Consider the following 18,213-nt stretch of genomic DNA (forward strand, 5'->3'; position numbering starts at 1 on the left):
CACATTTTGTGCCTGTACATAATTTTTCCCAATATTAAATACAAAATTGCACCTATAAACAACGGTCTTCTCTGGGTCGTCGTCTCCGTCAACTGGATGGGAGAGGAGAGAGAACCATACCATGGAAGCTCTGATTAGGCTTCGAGTAGCTCTAGTGTTCTCAGTCGTGGCTCACTTCTCTCTTCTCGCCAAATCTTCTTCTTTCTCCCCGCAGGAGTTTCAGATCGTCAATGTCCAAAACAGAGTAAGCTCTCTGAATTCATCAAATTTGTCTCTCATCTATCTATATACATATATATATATATCGCATCCGAACGAGCCCCTGTAGCAAATTGAGCTACAGATCTTACACTTTAGGCTTTGTTCTTTTTGATATTATAATGGAATCTGGCTTTGTTTCTGAAATAAAACCTTCTAGGTTCGTTTGGCCGCCAAGAAAATGGAGGAAAAGAAAAGAAACTGAATTTATTTATCTCATGTTGTCAAAATTTCTCATTTTCCCCAGTTTCTAGAAAATATACGATGAAATAAATCAAAGTGTAAAAAGTTGTTTCAATGGTTACAGAGCTTGAACTCAAGTTTAAATGGTTACAGAGCTCGAATTTGAATACTTCAATTTTTCAGAAAGAAGTCTATGGAGTTTTTTTCAAAAGGTGTGCACATTTATAATGAAAAACAACGTGCTGTGACTTATTGTTAACCAGATTTGCCCCCAACTGTGAATTCTCCCAAATTTCAACAAAAAATGGAATTTTTCTTCTTGTAATTCTATAGAAGAATAAGCCTTTTTTGGGGTATGATTTTCACAAATTCATAGATTATTATTATTATTATTATTATTCATGCAAGTTTGAGGTTCATAACTTGCAAATTCATTTCGTGATGAATTTATTTGGAAAACTTAATTTGTATGCTTCTTTATTAAAAACATATGATACCAAAAGTCTGCTAAATTTTCCTTAAATATATAATAAAATTTACAAAAAATTTAAAAATATATAAAATGTTCATCAATTTTTTTTTTAAAAAAAAATTAGTTGAATAGTTTCATAAAATCAATAAATAAATAAAAATAGAGAGGAAAAGAAAGTACCTTCACTATTTGTGATGGATGAAAGATGAGAGAAGATCAATAATGTTGAGTTTTAGGTCTCCAATTCCTTCTTTGAACTTCAATTAATCTTTGAGGGACTATTATGTGTGGCTGGCTTTTGTTTCGCTCTAAGGCTTATGTGTTGTTTTTCAACCCAATTTTTATTGCCAGGCACGAACAACAACACAGGTCCTATAGATAATAGATTGGTTGGGCCTCAAATTTCTTTATAGTTAGGCCTCCTTTGAAAATATCACTTTTTAATTTTAAAGTTAAAATGTCATTAAAAAAAATTTAAAAATTAACAAATTATACAAAAAAAAAGTTAAAGATTTTTTTCTCTATTTTTTACACTTTTTTTCATAAAAAATTAAAAAATTATCTCAAACATACTAATTTTTTTACCTCATATTTTAATTAAAAAATAAAAAAATTACTAAAATAACTTATTCTTAAACGAGATCTAAGTTTTAAAAGTTTTTAAAATATAGGCCTCAAATTTTTGGACTTTTTAAATTTAATTTGGGCTATGTATTAAAAAGAATTTTGTATAGTGAGTCTTTTTTTATGAATTTATATAAAAACTTTAGATTGGGCTTTTTATTCATTTAGGCCCGTAAACAATAATGTTTCCTCCCAACATGATTGGCCAGCTTTTTTTTTTCTTTTTTCTTTTTTTCTTCTCCTTCAATCATCACCCGTCATATGTGTGTAGGGTGGTGGGGGTGGTGATTGAAGGAGTCTCAATCATGACCCATTAAACTTATACTTTGGGCAACTTATTTTTAATACACTAGTATAAAATTGAAAATACTTTTAGGGTCCTATTTTCAACTTTTTTTTGGAGGCTCAAAGTGGCTGCTTTGTCTGCTTGCCCCCCAAAACCGGGCCTGCAAATTCGTATCTATTTTTCTTAGTTTTTCGCCCACAAGAGTATATGTAAGGAAATAGGTATGGATTGAATCTTATTGATAATATGGTTTTTAGTTGCTTCATAAGTTTGAAATCACAAATCTTGGCATACAGAACAGTCTAGTAACCATAAAAACATCAACAATTTCAAACTTCCCCACCAAATTACCAAGGGAATGATGGAATTCCATGAATCAATGTGTTTTTTTTTTTTTTAACGATATGAATCAATGTGTTTGATTTCAGTTTTTTTAATTCAATTTTTAAAAAATTGAATTTTTTGTTTTTTATATTTTTTTTTATTTTTAAAATTTTAAGTATTTTTTTTTTTTACTGTTTTTGATAGACCTTACTCAAATATATCTAAAAAGTAAAATATTTGTGAAAAAATATTTTAAAAATTAATAAATACACAAAAATAGGAAAAATATACTGAATCTTCATTATTATTTTTTTATATATATTTTTGGTATTTAGTGAATTTTTTTAAAAAAAATTCACAAAAAATATTTCACAAAAAATATACTTTTTAAGTGTATTTATGTTAGATGTGTCTAAAAATTAAAAAGAAAATACATAAAATATCAAAAAAATTCAATAAAAATAATAAAAAACAGAAAATAATAAAATAAAATTTTCTAAAAAGTAAATTCTAAAAACTGAAAACAAACAGAGTGATATTTAACTACAAGAAATGAACTACATTAATTTTTTTTTCTTTTTTTTTTTTGGAAAATAGTTTCATATTTTGGATGTTGAACCCTTTCAGGCTAATAGATATATATATCACATCTATCTGTTTATGTCGATTATTTATATCAATCACTACAAGCTAATGAAATAGGGAGTATATCATCATCACATTTGCGTATAGATTCTAGGAATATAGTTATTGTTTCTTATTTTCTGTTATCATCTGTAGAGGAACTAGATTTCAATGTAATTCTTGAAATTTCAATTGCTACATTGCCCAGGATCCATATGCTTTTCAGACATGTCTCAGTTTTTTTTTTTGGGAAGATTGGCTTCAACATTAGTCCAATTTATTACATTAAGCATAATCAACTCCGTTTGTTTTGACAAAAAATATTTTTCAAAAAATATTTTCTACATTTTTTGATATTTAGTACGATGGAAAACAAAAGTCATTTGAAAATATTTTTCATGATCAATAGAAAATAAGTATATTTGGACAGAAAATATTTTTTAGTTTTAAAAGTCGGAAAACGTTTCCCGAACAAAGCTTGTACTAATGCTACCACCGCCATCACCTCCACAACCACACTACTATCACCACCATCCACCAATGTCGTTGCCTTCACCACCTCCATTGCCACCAAACCACCACAACGACTACCACCTCCACCTTCTCACTACCAGCACTACCACTGTCGCTACCGCCACCACTACGCCATCACCTCCAACCTCCACCTCCACCACCCTTCCACCACCTCCTCCTTCTCCTCCACCCTTCTGCTGCCACTATTACCACCACTAATGCAACTATTCGTGCATTAGTTTAAAAAACAAAACCAGATATAGGAAGGCATTTTTTATGAAAAAAAAAAAAGAAGACTTAAATTTTTTTTTCCATAAAAAATATTTTACACTGAAACAAACAAAGAGTAAATTTCAATTGCTAAATTTCCTACTTTGATGCTTGGGGGAGTGATATTTTCCAAGTTGCAAAATCATTGGTCCTTAACGTACATATACATACATATATATATATATATATAGAGAGAGAGAGAGAGAGAGACATACAACCCTTCATTTAGGCAACATTTGCTTTGACGTAAAATATTTTTCATTTTTCGTTATTTGGTTAAACAAAAAGTAAATAAAACATTTACTAAGGAAGATGTTTTTGCATCCTTTTTTAAAAATGACTTACCTTTAAAAATTTTCTAAGTCAATTTTTACGAAGTTAACTCTTACTCATTACCTTTTCAATAAATATCGTAACTCGCTAAAAATCATAAATGACACTTATTGAATCAAAATTTCTCTTTTAGACAATAAAATATTTTATTTCTAAATGTCAACCAAACGTTGAAAAACATTTTTTTATTTTGTGTGTGTGTGTGTAAAATCAATTTACATGAAAAATATTTTTTTTGTGTAAAATATTTTAAGTTAAAACAAACGGAACCAATTGCCATATATATTTCTATCAGGCTAGGTGTTGCTAGTCCCATTGTGTTTTCTCGGCTTCTTGAAAGATTGCAAGTTCGGTATGATAAGAATTGCTGTTTAGCTTTTGGTCTATCTGAGTTTATTATTTTATTATTTCCCTCTATAGAATTTTTTTTCCCTTTTCATTTGGATGAAAGAATGATCTCAGTTTTATGCAGTGATCAATTTGAAGAAAAAATAAAATAAAATGAGACAATGAAAAGTTTTCTTAATGTTGGTGTTAAAAAAATCAATAACACTACAAATTCAAATTTATTAACCAGAATTTCCCCAAAAAGAAAAAAAAAATTATAATTTAAACTCATTTTACTAATGAAACTTACGCTTTATTAATTTAATCTCTATTATATAAATACATTCATGGATAAGAATGCCTTCATAACATTTTTGTAAAAAAAAATCTCTATACTGATGACTTTTTCTTTGCAATCAGAATTGGAAATAGAGCCACAGTTTGCCGTTATTTGGGGGTTTAAAAGCCACTTTTGTCACTGGATATGGAATACAATTGCAAGACTTCCTTTTTGAGTCATCTGATGGTAGACCCCTCACTTCAGCTTTTGGATGTCCTCTTGTTGAGACAGTGGTAGACGAGTTGACCATCAAAGTGGGTACGTATATTTTTTCTACTTTCTATTTATTCCACTTGAGTTTCTCTATGTTGGACATTTCCCTGGAATGAAACATCATATAAATACTAAAGAAAGGAACTGTTTCTTTTAGGTGGTGTTGACAGAGGGATTAAAAAAGGGGAATTAACACTTCACTCTATATTTGTAAATAATAATAATAATAATAATAATAATGATAATAATAATAATAATAATAAATAAATAAATAAATAAAATTAGTGATAAATTTTAATAATCAAAGAAAAAATTGTTAAAAAGTTCAAGATAGGAAGAGTATAAGACATTAAGTCCAACATATATTTTTTATTAGAGAGATGTCCACTCTTTTTGAAATAGTTTGGTAAAAAATTCTTTTGTTAAGTTTGAAGGATATTTTATTTCTAATTTTATCTCTTAATTTATCTATTGACTTTTTTTATTATTTGTTAAATTTTTTTTATCTGTTTAATTTTATATCTATCTGTTCAAATTTTTTTATTATCTATTTAAATTTATATTTATCTATTCAATTTTTTTTTAACTATCTATTTAAATTTATATCTATTTGTTTAAATTTTTTCTATTTGTCCAAAATTTATCTATTCAATATTTTTATTTGTACAAATTTTCTATCCAAATTTTATATGTATAAATTTTTCATATTGTACATTTTTTATCTATCCAATTCACTAAATTTATTTTTCATATTTGTTGAATATCACCAAGCTTATTGATCATATCTGTGTTAAATAATTATTTGTTGAACTTATTTGTGTGAAATTCTTATCAAAGAAAGAGAAATTGAATGGATCAACCATCAATTGAACAGTTTGGGTATGAACACATCAATTCAAAAACCATTAAAAGCACCTATATACACCACAAGCATATATAACCACAAAACACACATATATAAATCTAAAGCACATATAACCACAACAATCACATTCTTGAGAATCAATGGTTGATCTATGTAGATGCTCCTCTAGAGAAGAGGATTACTTCTAACAGTTAAATGCAAAGATTTGCAAACCCGTTCCACAAAAGAGGACCACTTCTAATAGATGAATTCAAAGATCTGCAAAACCATTCCATAGAAAATAAAAAAAAATAAAAAAGATCCCAAACACCAAGAAAACTAAGGAATGGCAAAGCCGCATGAGGAGCTCCACTATCTTCATCAGCACAACTTTCAGCAACCTCTAGAGATTGCCGACCAATAGAACTAGTAGATTCATTTCTAAAGCAAACTGCCACCGCCGGCCACCTACAGAGCCAAGTTCATGTCCAGTTTTGGTGGAGAGAGAAAGAGGATAAAAGATAAAGAGAGATCAGTTGGCAGAGAGAGAGAAAAAGAGGACAACAGTGACGGAAATGACACGGTGGTGGTCTAGATCTAGGGTTAGGGTAGGTAAATCTATGGTTGGGGTAAGCAGCGATGAAACCCTTGGGGTCACCGGTGATGAATCTCTCATTCCCTTATTCAAACATCTCTCTTTCTCTCTCTCTCTCTCTCTCTCTGATGGTAGCTCTGGCGGATATGGCGAAGTGAACATATAGATATAAGAAGATAAGTGATCAAGGTAGAAAGGGAAGATAAAAAAATGAGAAGACGAATGATCTAAGGCAAATCTAAGAAATATCAGTACTCTCTGTCTCTTCATCTTCACCGGCGGCGACGTTTTGTTTCTATAGGAGATTAGTGACGAAACCCTAACGCCTTGTTCCGTTAATATCTTCGATGAATCATCGAGATATGTATTTGTGATGATGAGAAGTAGCAGCTGGGATGACACCGTCAGAAGCCACCATTGTTGGGCGGTATCGAATGAGTTTTTAGTAATGGTGATGAAAGAAAAAAACAAAGAGAGAGAGCGAGAGAGAAATGCATAACCGATGAGAGTTGTGTACATATATATAATAGGGTTAGTTTTGTCATTTTGCACAACCATTTCCTTATGGACATAATTGTTTACCGCCTAGACTTTTGGACTAAAAAAATTCAAATCTAGATTTATAGACCAAGTGCGCTAATCAAAATCATATATATTTTTCATGAGTTAGTAATTATTTTGCGAGAAAATCAAAAAACCCATTGATCTGTAAATTCCCCCCCTCCAAAAAAAAAAAAAAAAAAAAAACCCTTTTGATGTGGTTCATTTTCTAGTGCAACAACACCTGTAAGTATTTTTTTTATGATATATTATTTTTGTCAGACATTTGAAATAAATTTTACCATATATGTTAGGAAATTGACTCTTCCTAATCAGAATCAGTGAGATAAAAAATAGAAAGCAAAAAAAATTAAAATGAATGGAAACAATCATACACACAAGAAATACCAAACTTTACGCAGTTTATCGCATAATAAGACTACATCCACGGCCGTTGTGATTTTCACTATGATCATAAAATAATTACAAACCCTCATCTATTTATAAATATAGAAATCAAGGTAATGCGGAAGCAACAAGAAATTATCAAAATATCCAAAAAAATTCAAGCCTCCCTCCAACCCCCCATCACTTGAAGGAGGAACCTCAAACCTTCCATTGGACCTATGGCCCAATGTATAATACTTATTAGGGTCCATAAATCCAACAATGTGTGCATAGGATGGATTGCATTACTCACATCACAAACCACTTGATTCATCTGATTCTTTCATATTGCTTATTCTTTGTTGAAAGGATTTATTAAGGAAATAACATGTGTGCCTTACAATGTTAACTGTAATTTCCTCTCATATGGATCTCTACAGACTAATTATTCATACCTTGACGTCGTTGGAAAAGAAAACTGTAGTTCTTGAAAACAAGTCTTCCTTTCCAGGTGATTTGCCAACCTCTTGTGCTGATTTTCACATTTGCAGTGCATTAGTTCTTTCAGCCTTGAGTTTTAACATGGTTAGGCATAATTTCAGATGATTTTAGGGTTTGGTGCATTTATGTTGAGAATTAGTTCATTAATTTTTTAAGACAAATGAATCATACGAAGACTCACATGTCATTTGTACAACATTTTGCTAACCTGGATATTTGACAAATGTTCATACAGACATTAGAGAATAAACAAGACATCCAATATGTGGCAAACACATGTTTATACAAAACATGTTTAAACAAGCATATGTTATGTTAAATCTTTTGCATCTGTATAGTGGCATGTTATTTGAAAGGCGAGTCTGGCGTGGTGGTACAACTACCCCTTGGTGACTTGGTGGTCATGGGTTTAAGTTGAAGAAACAACCTCTCTATTTGCGAGGGTAAGACTGCGTACAACAATCCTTCCCCAGACCCTGCTTAAATGAGAGTTTCACACACTGAGTACGCCCTTTAAGTAGCATGCTATTTATTGTTATTTCTAATATGTACGGATGCTTTTGTTTTCATTCTATAAGTAAGCAAACTTTTTAGTCACCCACAATTAGCATACCTCGTCAAACAAAAGATATACATTCATTTAGCTTGTTACAATAGTTAAGAGAGAGAGAGAAATAGAATATTATATGATGTGTATATTCAATATTATGTTGAATAATAATGTAACAATGTATACAAGATTCCTTCATATAGGAGAAGAGAAACTTAAGTATGGTAATCCTAAGTATGGTAATGAGTATAATATGGTATCTATGTAGACAGAATATATAGTTACTATATTTAACACTTCCCTTGAAATTCAAATAGAGATACCAACTTGAGTTTGGAGAGAGAAAATAAAACATGAAATAAAACTAAAAATAAAATAAAACATGGATAGATTTGAGGCAAATAGATTGCAAAGTCAAGATGAAAGCACAGGGGTGTTTAAGATAGATTAGAGGTCGGTGCTAATGCCGAGAGACAATTTATGGTCGTGTCCAATCATTGCAGGAACATGGCCGAAGCTAACAAAGCTAATATCGGGAGACAATTTATGGTCATGTTGAACTGTTGTAGAAGAAGAACGGGTGTTGAACTAGCAAACGCTGCGCATACGTAACTTATGACGTGGTGCTGAACAGTGATGGAAACAGATGAAGAAGTGCGCCAGGGGGTGTCTTGGAAAGGAACCATGTGCGTTAAGAGGTGGCTTGGAAAGAAACAACATGCGACAAAGGGGCAGCTTAGGTGTCATGCCCCAAACCCGCCCCTAAAGGTTTTGGGCATGACCTATTCAAAAACGGACACTTAACCTGTTCTACATAACATATGGGGCCTGAGCGGAAGTATTACCATTATAAAATAACATAAAACATCATCCATTGAGCCACCACTACCATGCCAGGACCGTACACATTGCATTAGGTACATAATATATAGAAACATACACCCGAACTTCGGTTACACACTTATACATTCATACTTAGACCCACAATTGGGCGTGTAACGAAAATATTAATGAAAGACAACCAAAGCATAAGCCAATAACCTAACAACACTTTACAAAATGCGCGGCTTCAGGTAGGTGCCTGGACGCATCAAGGTTGACAAGAGAAAGATGAGCCTTAAAGGTTAGAACTGAACTCCCGGTTGATTACCTACAGAAAAAGACAGACAAAATACAGAATGAGCGAACTCAGTGAATAATAGTGCATAAATAATGTAATGTTTAACCTGAATAATAAAACATATAACTGCAGATACATATGATTAACTACATTCCGTAATTATTTCCAAAATAGCCATGGGTCCAGTTTTCGTGATAGAGTAGCTTTAAGCCCAGCATATACAGAACAGCCATAGGCCTTCAGATGCAGATCAGAACGGCCATTGGCCTAGAAATATCAGAACGGCCATCGGCCCAAAAATAACAGAAATAACAAAACGGCCGTCGGCCCAGAAATAACTGAAATAATAGAACGGCCATCGACCCAAAAATAACAGAACAGCCATCGGTCCAGAAATAACAGAACGGCCATCGGCCCAGAAATAACAGATGTATGGACTCAAGAGGTGGCTCGTACGGATTCTAAAGGTGGCTCCCACCAAGGTGTAGCACTTAGTTCCGTACAGCACTTTGTTCCGTACCAGAAAACATCAGAACAGATTAAAATAGATAAACACATTATTTCCATTAATCACATGAATAAACATAGATAACATAAGTTTAATAGAACGTTACCGATAATTGTTAGCAAAAGGTAAATATATTTTACAGCATGAACGCTTTCAGAAATACGTAGATTCCACCGTTCCATAATGCATATACATCCCATTTGCTTATCATGTTTCAATGCCACTAACTAGCAGATAACATAATGCTAACATTAATTGTCAATAGCAAACAGAACATATGGTACAATGATGCGCTTAGATTTCCTCATGGTTCTTTGTAAGTAGACATACTTGTTTCGTAATTAACAGAACCTTAACATTACCAATAATCCAAAGGTAAATGTACCATTACATCAAATGGCCAAAACAATTCATATCATAACATGAATTACATAATATGGTCGTTGATACGCAATTCTTTTCTATTAACCAACTTCACAGTGTTAATAGTTTGTATGAAATTCTTATACAGAATCATAAGTAATTCTTAGGATGGTACATTGACAATAATCATTAGCCATAACCCAAAATACGGAGTAGGTTCAGAGTCATACCGATGTGTGCTAACTCTTTCAATGTTCACCTCAATTCCCAATCAACACACATGTTAACATATTAGCTCACAGAGAATAGAATGTTGTTAACAATATTCCTTAACGGTAAATAATGTACATTTGTAGTACTATTACTCACAGTGATCGGATCCCGGTAGTACTGGGATGATGTCCTCGTCTCAACCTACAAGTACATTGCACAACACATTATATGAGATTATACTCGATCCTTTACTTATTCTCTTTGATAATTCAATCAATTAGTCATGGTGGTACCAAGCTCATTATTCTTTAATAACTTATAATCCATGTCTCAGAAAACAGGAGAAATCGATGGGAAATGGTTTAGGTGAAGAAATGGTACAAAACTGGTTGACAGAAAGTGAATAGTCGTCACTAATTTGGGCATAACTATTTCTGCATTTAGAATTTGGGCGTGAGACCACTGCCGTTAAAAACTAGACTTTCGGGGCTTGATTTTAGGCTCAAGAATCACTCAAAACGGAGTCCGGATACAAAAGATATGCTTGTTCAAAGTTGGCTGGACAGAGCTGTCTCCACACGTGCGAGGGAATAGTGTCGCACGTGCGGCCTGGATAGTTTGCAGTCCGAAAATGGCTAAAAATTTGGGACTTCTCATTTTCAAAATCAAACCTTAATTACATTGTAGACACCCCATTTTTGACCGACCTTAAGACTCAGACGTCACCGATTGAGCACTTGGTGATATTGCATATCGTGCTCGTTCAGAGGTTTCAGAGTCTTGGCCGCGAGCCTTGCCTCCAAACTTCCGGACTCTTTCATGCTTTGCCTCGGTTTGCGAACCAGGCTCTGTTTTCTCTGTTTTCTTTTCCCGAAGGGAGGGAGAGGTCTTGTAGATCATCTCTCAGTGGCTGTAGGCTACGTTTCGTGGTCGTAGGCCATTTTGCCCGTTTGGAGTCCGGTTTCCGATTTTTCGGAGCTGTTGGCCGTGTGCCTCGGTTCGGGACCGCTTAACCACCTCCGTTTGCTCCGATTTTTGGCATACATCTTATTTGCTCCCTTTTGAGGGACACTGTGGATCGAAAAACCAACTTCGTGGTCGAACACCACTTCTGGTGCCTAACAGTCGGTTTTCGGGGCCTCGGGCTGCGCGTTTCGGCCCCCGAACCTTCATTTTGCATCGGTTTGGGTTCAATTTTGGCAGGGACCTCTGTTTCATTGTTAGGAAGGTCATAGAAGGGCGGGAGGCCAGCAATTGTTCAGACAACCAGTTTTATTCCTCCATCGCCCTCTGTCGCCCGTTTTTCCTCACTCGAAAGCCAATGTTGACCACCCTAAGGCCACTTTTTCTTGCCCCAAACCACATATTTGTGTTGTACACACTTGGGAGGCCACCAATATCACATGGACGGCCAGTAATTCCGATTGACCCTTTTGAACCCCTCCTAAAAGTGGCCTTTTCTCTCTCCTGGTTTACTTTCTCCAAATTCTTGACTACATGGTTATGTTGTGCACACATGAGAGGCTCCTTTTTTGGTATGCCCGGCCATTAATTCTCATTGATCCTTTTGACCCTTGGCCGGCCGGCCATGGGAAGAGCCGGCCGGCCACCTGCAACGCCAATAACCGGCCGGCCATGATCCCCTCCACTGATACAGTTCAAATATGCATCTCTTTTCCTCCCAGATTTTGTATCCGGGGGGCCAACGTTTTGGGGGGAAACTTGAATTCATTTCCCCCCCATTTTTTCCCCCTTTTCTCTCCCTCTTTTGCCTATAAAACCAGCCTCCCAGCTCTGGTTTAGGGGTTAGAGAATTTTCCTTTGAGCTCCCATATTGTATCTTTCTCTCTCTACACTTCCAAGCTTCAAACCTCTCAAGTCCTACACTCATTTCTACACCACCACCTAACACCACACCACCAGTCCATTCCAGCGGCTTGGAGGGCCTTCTCAGAGCTTTGGAGGCACCTTTTCTCAACCCAAAAGGCTGCTAAAGTTTGGTCTTCAAGGGTGAGCAACATTTCCTCTCTTTTAAGCTTATTTTTGTATCCTTTCTAAGCCATACATGATTGCATATTTGGGCTCCGACCCTAACTGAAAATAGCCTTGTTTTGATGTATGTTTCATGTTTGTTTTAGGATCCTTCCATGTTTAAGGTCCCTAGCTACCACTTTCTTCATTACCCCTCTTGTGCGCCTATTTCTTGTGTAGTATTTTTGGCCTACGTGTAAACTGTTTTGAGCTCTGTCATAAACCGTAAAGTGGATTATTTTGAGCCCTTCTTCAACATTATTGAAGGGCTCATCACTGTTTGAGGCTTCCATTTGCCACTTGCCTTTATATCCCTATTTTGGCCTTATTTTTGCATGATTTGTTAGCCCCTTGTGCTTATTTTTTTAGGCTTTGGTCCGAACTGTAAATGGCCTTATTTTGACCCTCTCTTCATGTTTTATCAAGGGACTTTTTCTGTTTGAGGCTTCCCTTTTGCACTTTGTGTTTAAGCCTCTTTTTAGGCCTTATTTTGCATAATATTTTAGGCTTGCTTATGTACTGTTTTGGGCTCGGTTGTGAACTGTAAAGTGCTTCATTTTGAGCCCCTCTTCAACTTTGTTGAAGGGCTCTTAGCCATTTATGGCCAGAAGCTTCCACTTGCTTCATTACCTCTCTTTCGGGGCCCTTTTTGCATGCTAGCTTAGCCCCATTTGTGTTCATTGTTTGGCCTTTCTTAAAACTGTAAACATGCTTGTTTTGGGGCTTCCTTGAATCTGTCTTCACACTTCATGTTCAAATAGTGCATGTTTTGTATAGCTATAGGTCATCACGCATGCCTAGTTTTGCATTTCGGGTCCCATTCCATGCATCGGGTGCCATGTTTCCATGTTTCGGGGCTGTTTCGCATCATATTTCAGTGCTGAAACTTGCATGTTTGTATGCCATATTTCGTGCCTTGCTATGCCTTGTTAGAGTGGCATTTGTGCCTTAGGATCGGTCCTCGGTTTGTGTGCATGTGTGCACGCATTTCGAGTGTCTCATTTTTCATCTCATGGCCTCTTATGTGAGTGTGGCTGAGGTCCATTCATGTTGTTGTAAGTCCATTGTGCATTGTGTATGCTATTTCATTTCATAGCATTGTGTATGCTAGGTTGTATGTTAGCACATTGTGTATGCCATATTACCTCGTGCATCGTGTATGCCATTTCATAGCATTGTGTATGTTAGGTTGTATCTTAGTTGCATTTCATGCATATCATGCATATCGCACTGTGCTTGGGATAGGAGTTAGCCCGAGCACGGGAAACGAGGGACGTTTCGTACTTTGAGTGACGGAACGTGTCTCAATTCCCAGTCACCGACACTCCGGATTACCCATGATGGAGTTTAGGTTTTGTTGTGTTTATATGTGCATTCATTTCATATTGAGTTGCACAATTCGACTCCTCGGCCATCATGCATCGAGATGCGTGATTGGTGGCACGAGGATCGAGGCATGCATACATTTATGAAAATACATTGCCATGCCCTTTTTCTGCTCTCTGTTGCAGCAAATCAAGAATCAGCAGTCTTCCGAGGCTTGGCGCGCTTTCCAAAAGTTATTGCAAAATAGAGGCTAATTGGGGCATCGCCGTGGATTTCCGCGCGAGGCAACCCGAGCATGCATCATTCATCATCCGGGGCGGAGTCACGGCAGTCCCTAGCTTGCATGCCAGTTTATTGTTTTCCTAGTTTAATTGGTTAATTAATTAGGATTTTTGTATATATTTGGACTGTATTATTTATTCGGACTGTATTATTTGGACTGTAATATTTATTCGGGACTGTATTATTCTTTTGGACCCTCTGCGCGAGGGCAATGTTGTAATAAGTGTGCGTGTGTGTGATGTATGTCTTCCAACCCCACGTCTTTCTCCCTTTTATTTACCCGCTTATGATGGTTAGATTAGGGCATGTTTCAATTAGCATACAGTATGATAGCATGTTTGCATTCATTCATCTGTTTTGCATGCACCGGGCTCGGCGCATCATACTAACTGCATTGTATTTTCAATTCCAAGTTGAATACATGTTAGCTGTAGCATTTCATATGCCATGTTTAGAATAGCCAAGCCTGCTATAGTTGCACTCTTGCATGTGTTGCATTAGGCATTTCAGCATATTTAGGATCATGCATGGATTTCTAATTAGCTTCTGTTTTGGCTTGGAGTACTCGGTAAGTTTTATGCTTTAGCATCCTTGCATGCGTATGAGTGACTGCCATGAATAGCATGCTTACCATGAGGCTATGTGCTTATGTGATATATCTGCCTAAATGCCTGTGGGTGAAGGTTGGGTTATTTGAATTGGAACAATTCATCAAATGTGTGTTTTAAGCCCACTAGATAGTGGCAAAATCATGTTTTCTAAGCCCACCCGAGGGTGGAAAATCCACGTCTTAGCCTACTTGCGGGTAGCACCATCAAACCACTTTCAAACAAACATGAAATGTTTTGTTCCAATTCAGGCGATCCAGTCTATACTTGTATGATGTGCGCATCACATAGTAAATCTAGGCTAATAACCGGAATATGAACACATAATGTTTTCAAAAATAGATATCATGGTTAGTAGAGGCCGATCTTTGATCGGGTGAGCGAGGGTGCTCACGAAGTGACCTTCACCAATCGTACCCAAGTTCCCGAGCCGAGGCAACTTTGGTGATGACGGACACGTGGCCTTAGGCAAACGAGTCAGGGTTTCCTAAATTTTCCCAAAATAAAATATTTAGGTGGCGACTCTGTATTTAGCAAAGCAGTCCATGTTTGGCACTTCTTTCAAAAATCTGTTTTCTCAAAACGATTTGCCGGATTTGGACTCTTTGGTTCAGACTTAGAACCGTGACAATTTTAGAGTCCTGAGCTGTAGTGAGCCCAATATCGAATGGAACGGGGGGACTCGTTCCTCCCCGGGGCGTTCGGGGACGTCTACATACATGTAAATCAAAGCCCAAAACCCTTTAATACATGACCAATTTCACATTATTATTCTCCATCAACCATCATAACCTCAAAATAAACAAATATAATGCCTATACTTCTTCAATCAAGAAATTCTAAGGAAATCAAGGTTCAATCAATATATATACATAAAACCCTAACTCAAATGGGTTCAAAGCTTCCCTTGTTATCATGATTTCATGAAATTAATGTCTCAAACATAAGGATTCAAGATAATTAATCTTAGTTCACTCTTTGATTTCTCCAAGCTTCCATGGTTGTTCTCCCTTCTCTATCTTCAATTTCCTTCAAACCACCATGATTGTTAAGCTTTTCTTGGTCTCCCCTCTTTTTTCTCCCCCATGGTTCTCCTCTCTCTCTCTTTTAGATATTTTGGCTTCCAAAAGATGAGACTAAACACTCACAAACATATCTATATATCTAAATAAACACACACACAAGGCTTAACACAATAGGGAGAACCAAACGTGGCCTTACGAATCGCGCAAAATCAAATTTCAATTAAAGTTCCCAGGTGACTCTAAAAATTGTGCTGATCATAAATATGTCCCCTGTTTTGGTTTCTGAAGTCTCTAGGGTCTTCAATTTGCAGTACAAAGTTAACCACCCAAACGTGCATTAACGAATCAGACAAATTAGATTTCCAATTAATTTTCCCCAATAGTTCTAAGAATTTCCATTAACATACCCAAGTACTCAATTTTGATTTCTAAACCCATAAAGGTCGGTAATTTCAATTTGAAGTCCGTAACTCAACAGATAATGCTTCAATTCTAATAGATATAATTAAATTAAAACACATCCTCTCATAGGTAAATAAAAATGATTTCTTATACGCATTTTGGGGTCATTACATTAGGTAGTGCGCCAAGGAAACGACTTAGGGTAGTGTGCTAATGGGATTGCTTAGGAAGTGCAGCAAGGGGGTGACTTGTGCTAAGGGGGCGATCTGGGTGGTTTGCATGTTGCATAAAGTAGAGGGAAAGGCAGAGTGGAGTAGACGCACACACACACACACACACAAAAAAAAGAGAAAGAAAGATTGAGAGTAAAAAAAAAAATGATAGAGATATTTGGGGCAGGAATAAACCAGCGGACATAGGAAGAGATCACTATGAAGCAATACAGAAAGGAAAATATGGCAGCGGAATGGGTTGGTGTCTAGTAGGCGGCCAAGGCAAGGTTGTAGCCCGCCCGTAAGGCAAAGAATACCAAGAGCTTAATCTATAGCTCTAATACCATGTTGCAATATCTAAGAAAGAGAAAAATATAATATTATATGATGTGTATATTCAATATTATGTTGAATAATAACATAACAATCTATATAAAACTCCTTTATATAGGAGGCGGAAAACATAAATATGGTAATCCTAAGTATAATAATGAATATAATATGATATGTATAATAGACAAAATATATAGTTACTATTTTTAACATAGCCCTCAAGATTCTTTATAAAATCCAAAAGATACTTTCAGCTAACCCTTGGAAACCCACATATACAAAAGAGTCAACAAACAAGATTTCAACTTAGAAAAGGGTATCAAAAGACCTTCTATTCATTTCTCCCCATAAAATCCACATCAAACACCGTAGAGCCACTTTCTATACTTTCCTTGTATAAATCTATCAGGATTCATCAAAGCATGATAAAAAGAGTTGATTTCCAACTTCCTTGATTCAGATCTATTCTACCTTATCATGTCATCTCTCCATTTTGAGTCCTCATAGATTATACATTAAAGTGAAGTTGATAAAATAAAAGTCAAAAATTAAATGAAAGGGTAAATGACATTGACACCCCTCTATTAATTTGAAATCATACCGCACCCTTTCTATTCTCTGAAATATCATAGAGCTCCCTTATTTTAAATTTTGTTATAAAACACAAACCCTTTTGTTAGTCAATCGTTTGCTTACTGAACATAAACTTTTGCTTTAGGCAAACAATTTTCTTTAAATGCCAACTCTACATTTATTAGAAAAATCCTTCAAGTGACATTTTTTTTTTGGCAATTTCTCCAATCATACGCCCCCCCTATTTTCTCTCTCCCTGCCTCACACAAAGGGTATCAAATGTATGCCTTCCACAATCTGAAGCTATAAATGAACCAATGAAAAAATTCTTCACACTTTTCTCTCCCTACCACAACCCTTGATGATAGCTACAACAACTGCTTAATACTCATTTGATCAAACAAAGAGGTTGGAATACAAAGCCCTAGCCCAAAACCAACATTACAACCTCTGGAATGCTGGCAAATCCATCTTTTCACCTACCACTACCTCTATTGGATTGCACCAACCTCTCAACTCAAACCAACCCTTACACTATCCACTACTTTTTTACCTACTATTCCATCCACTGTTCATCACCATTATCCCCATCCCACATTTGATCAATGAACAATCGCAACCACCACCCAACATAAAATCCATCACCATAGAATCTATCCGTACGTAGATCCAAATGATATGATGATTTTAACCAAAAAAAATTGATTTAAGAGAAAACCTGTAGAGCAATGGGAGATTAAAGAGGGAATATCGCATTGGTAGTGATGGTGTGCGACGTAATAACTATGACAAAGGTATTGGTGGGAGTGGGATGTTCAAACCACTTATGCTGGTTCAAAAATAGATTTAGAGAAATGATTTATTATGCAAAAAATAAACTTTTATTTCACTCAGATAAACTGAAACAAATACAAGGAGAAAAGAACACTTTCTCTCAAACTCTCACACTCTCACATTTTCTTATTTTTCTTCTCAACCCCTACATTTAGAACTAGCATAATCCTTACATATTTATAGCTAAACATTGATAATA

The 18,213-nt window shown here is 35.5% G+C and overlaps 1 long non-coding RNA gene across 1 annotated transcript; it reads left to right on the plus strand.

Moving 5' to 3' along the window:
- Window positions 1-26: 26 nt before the first annotated feature.
- LOC145796990 (uncharacterized) lies at window positions 27-4,860 on the plus strand. The gene is made up of 2 exons (XR_014337856.1): window positions 27-244; window positions 4,635-4,860. It is a non-coding gene; the product is annotated as an uncharacterized LOC145796990 (long non-coding RNA).
- Window positions 4,861-18,213: the final 13,353 nt, after the last annotated feature.

Source organism: Camellia sinensis, chromosome 8 (genome assembly GCF_055761805.1).
Source record: "Camellia sinensis isolate YWXY chromosome 8, ASM5576180v1, whole genome shotgun sequence".
Classification (NCBI taxonomy): domain Eukaryota; kingdom Viridiplantae; phylum Streptophyta; class Magnoliopsida; order Ericales; family Theaceae; genus Camellia; species Camellia sinensis.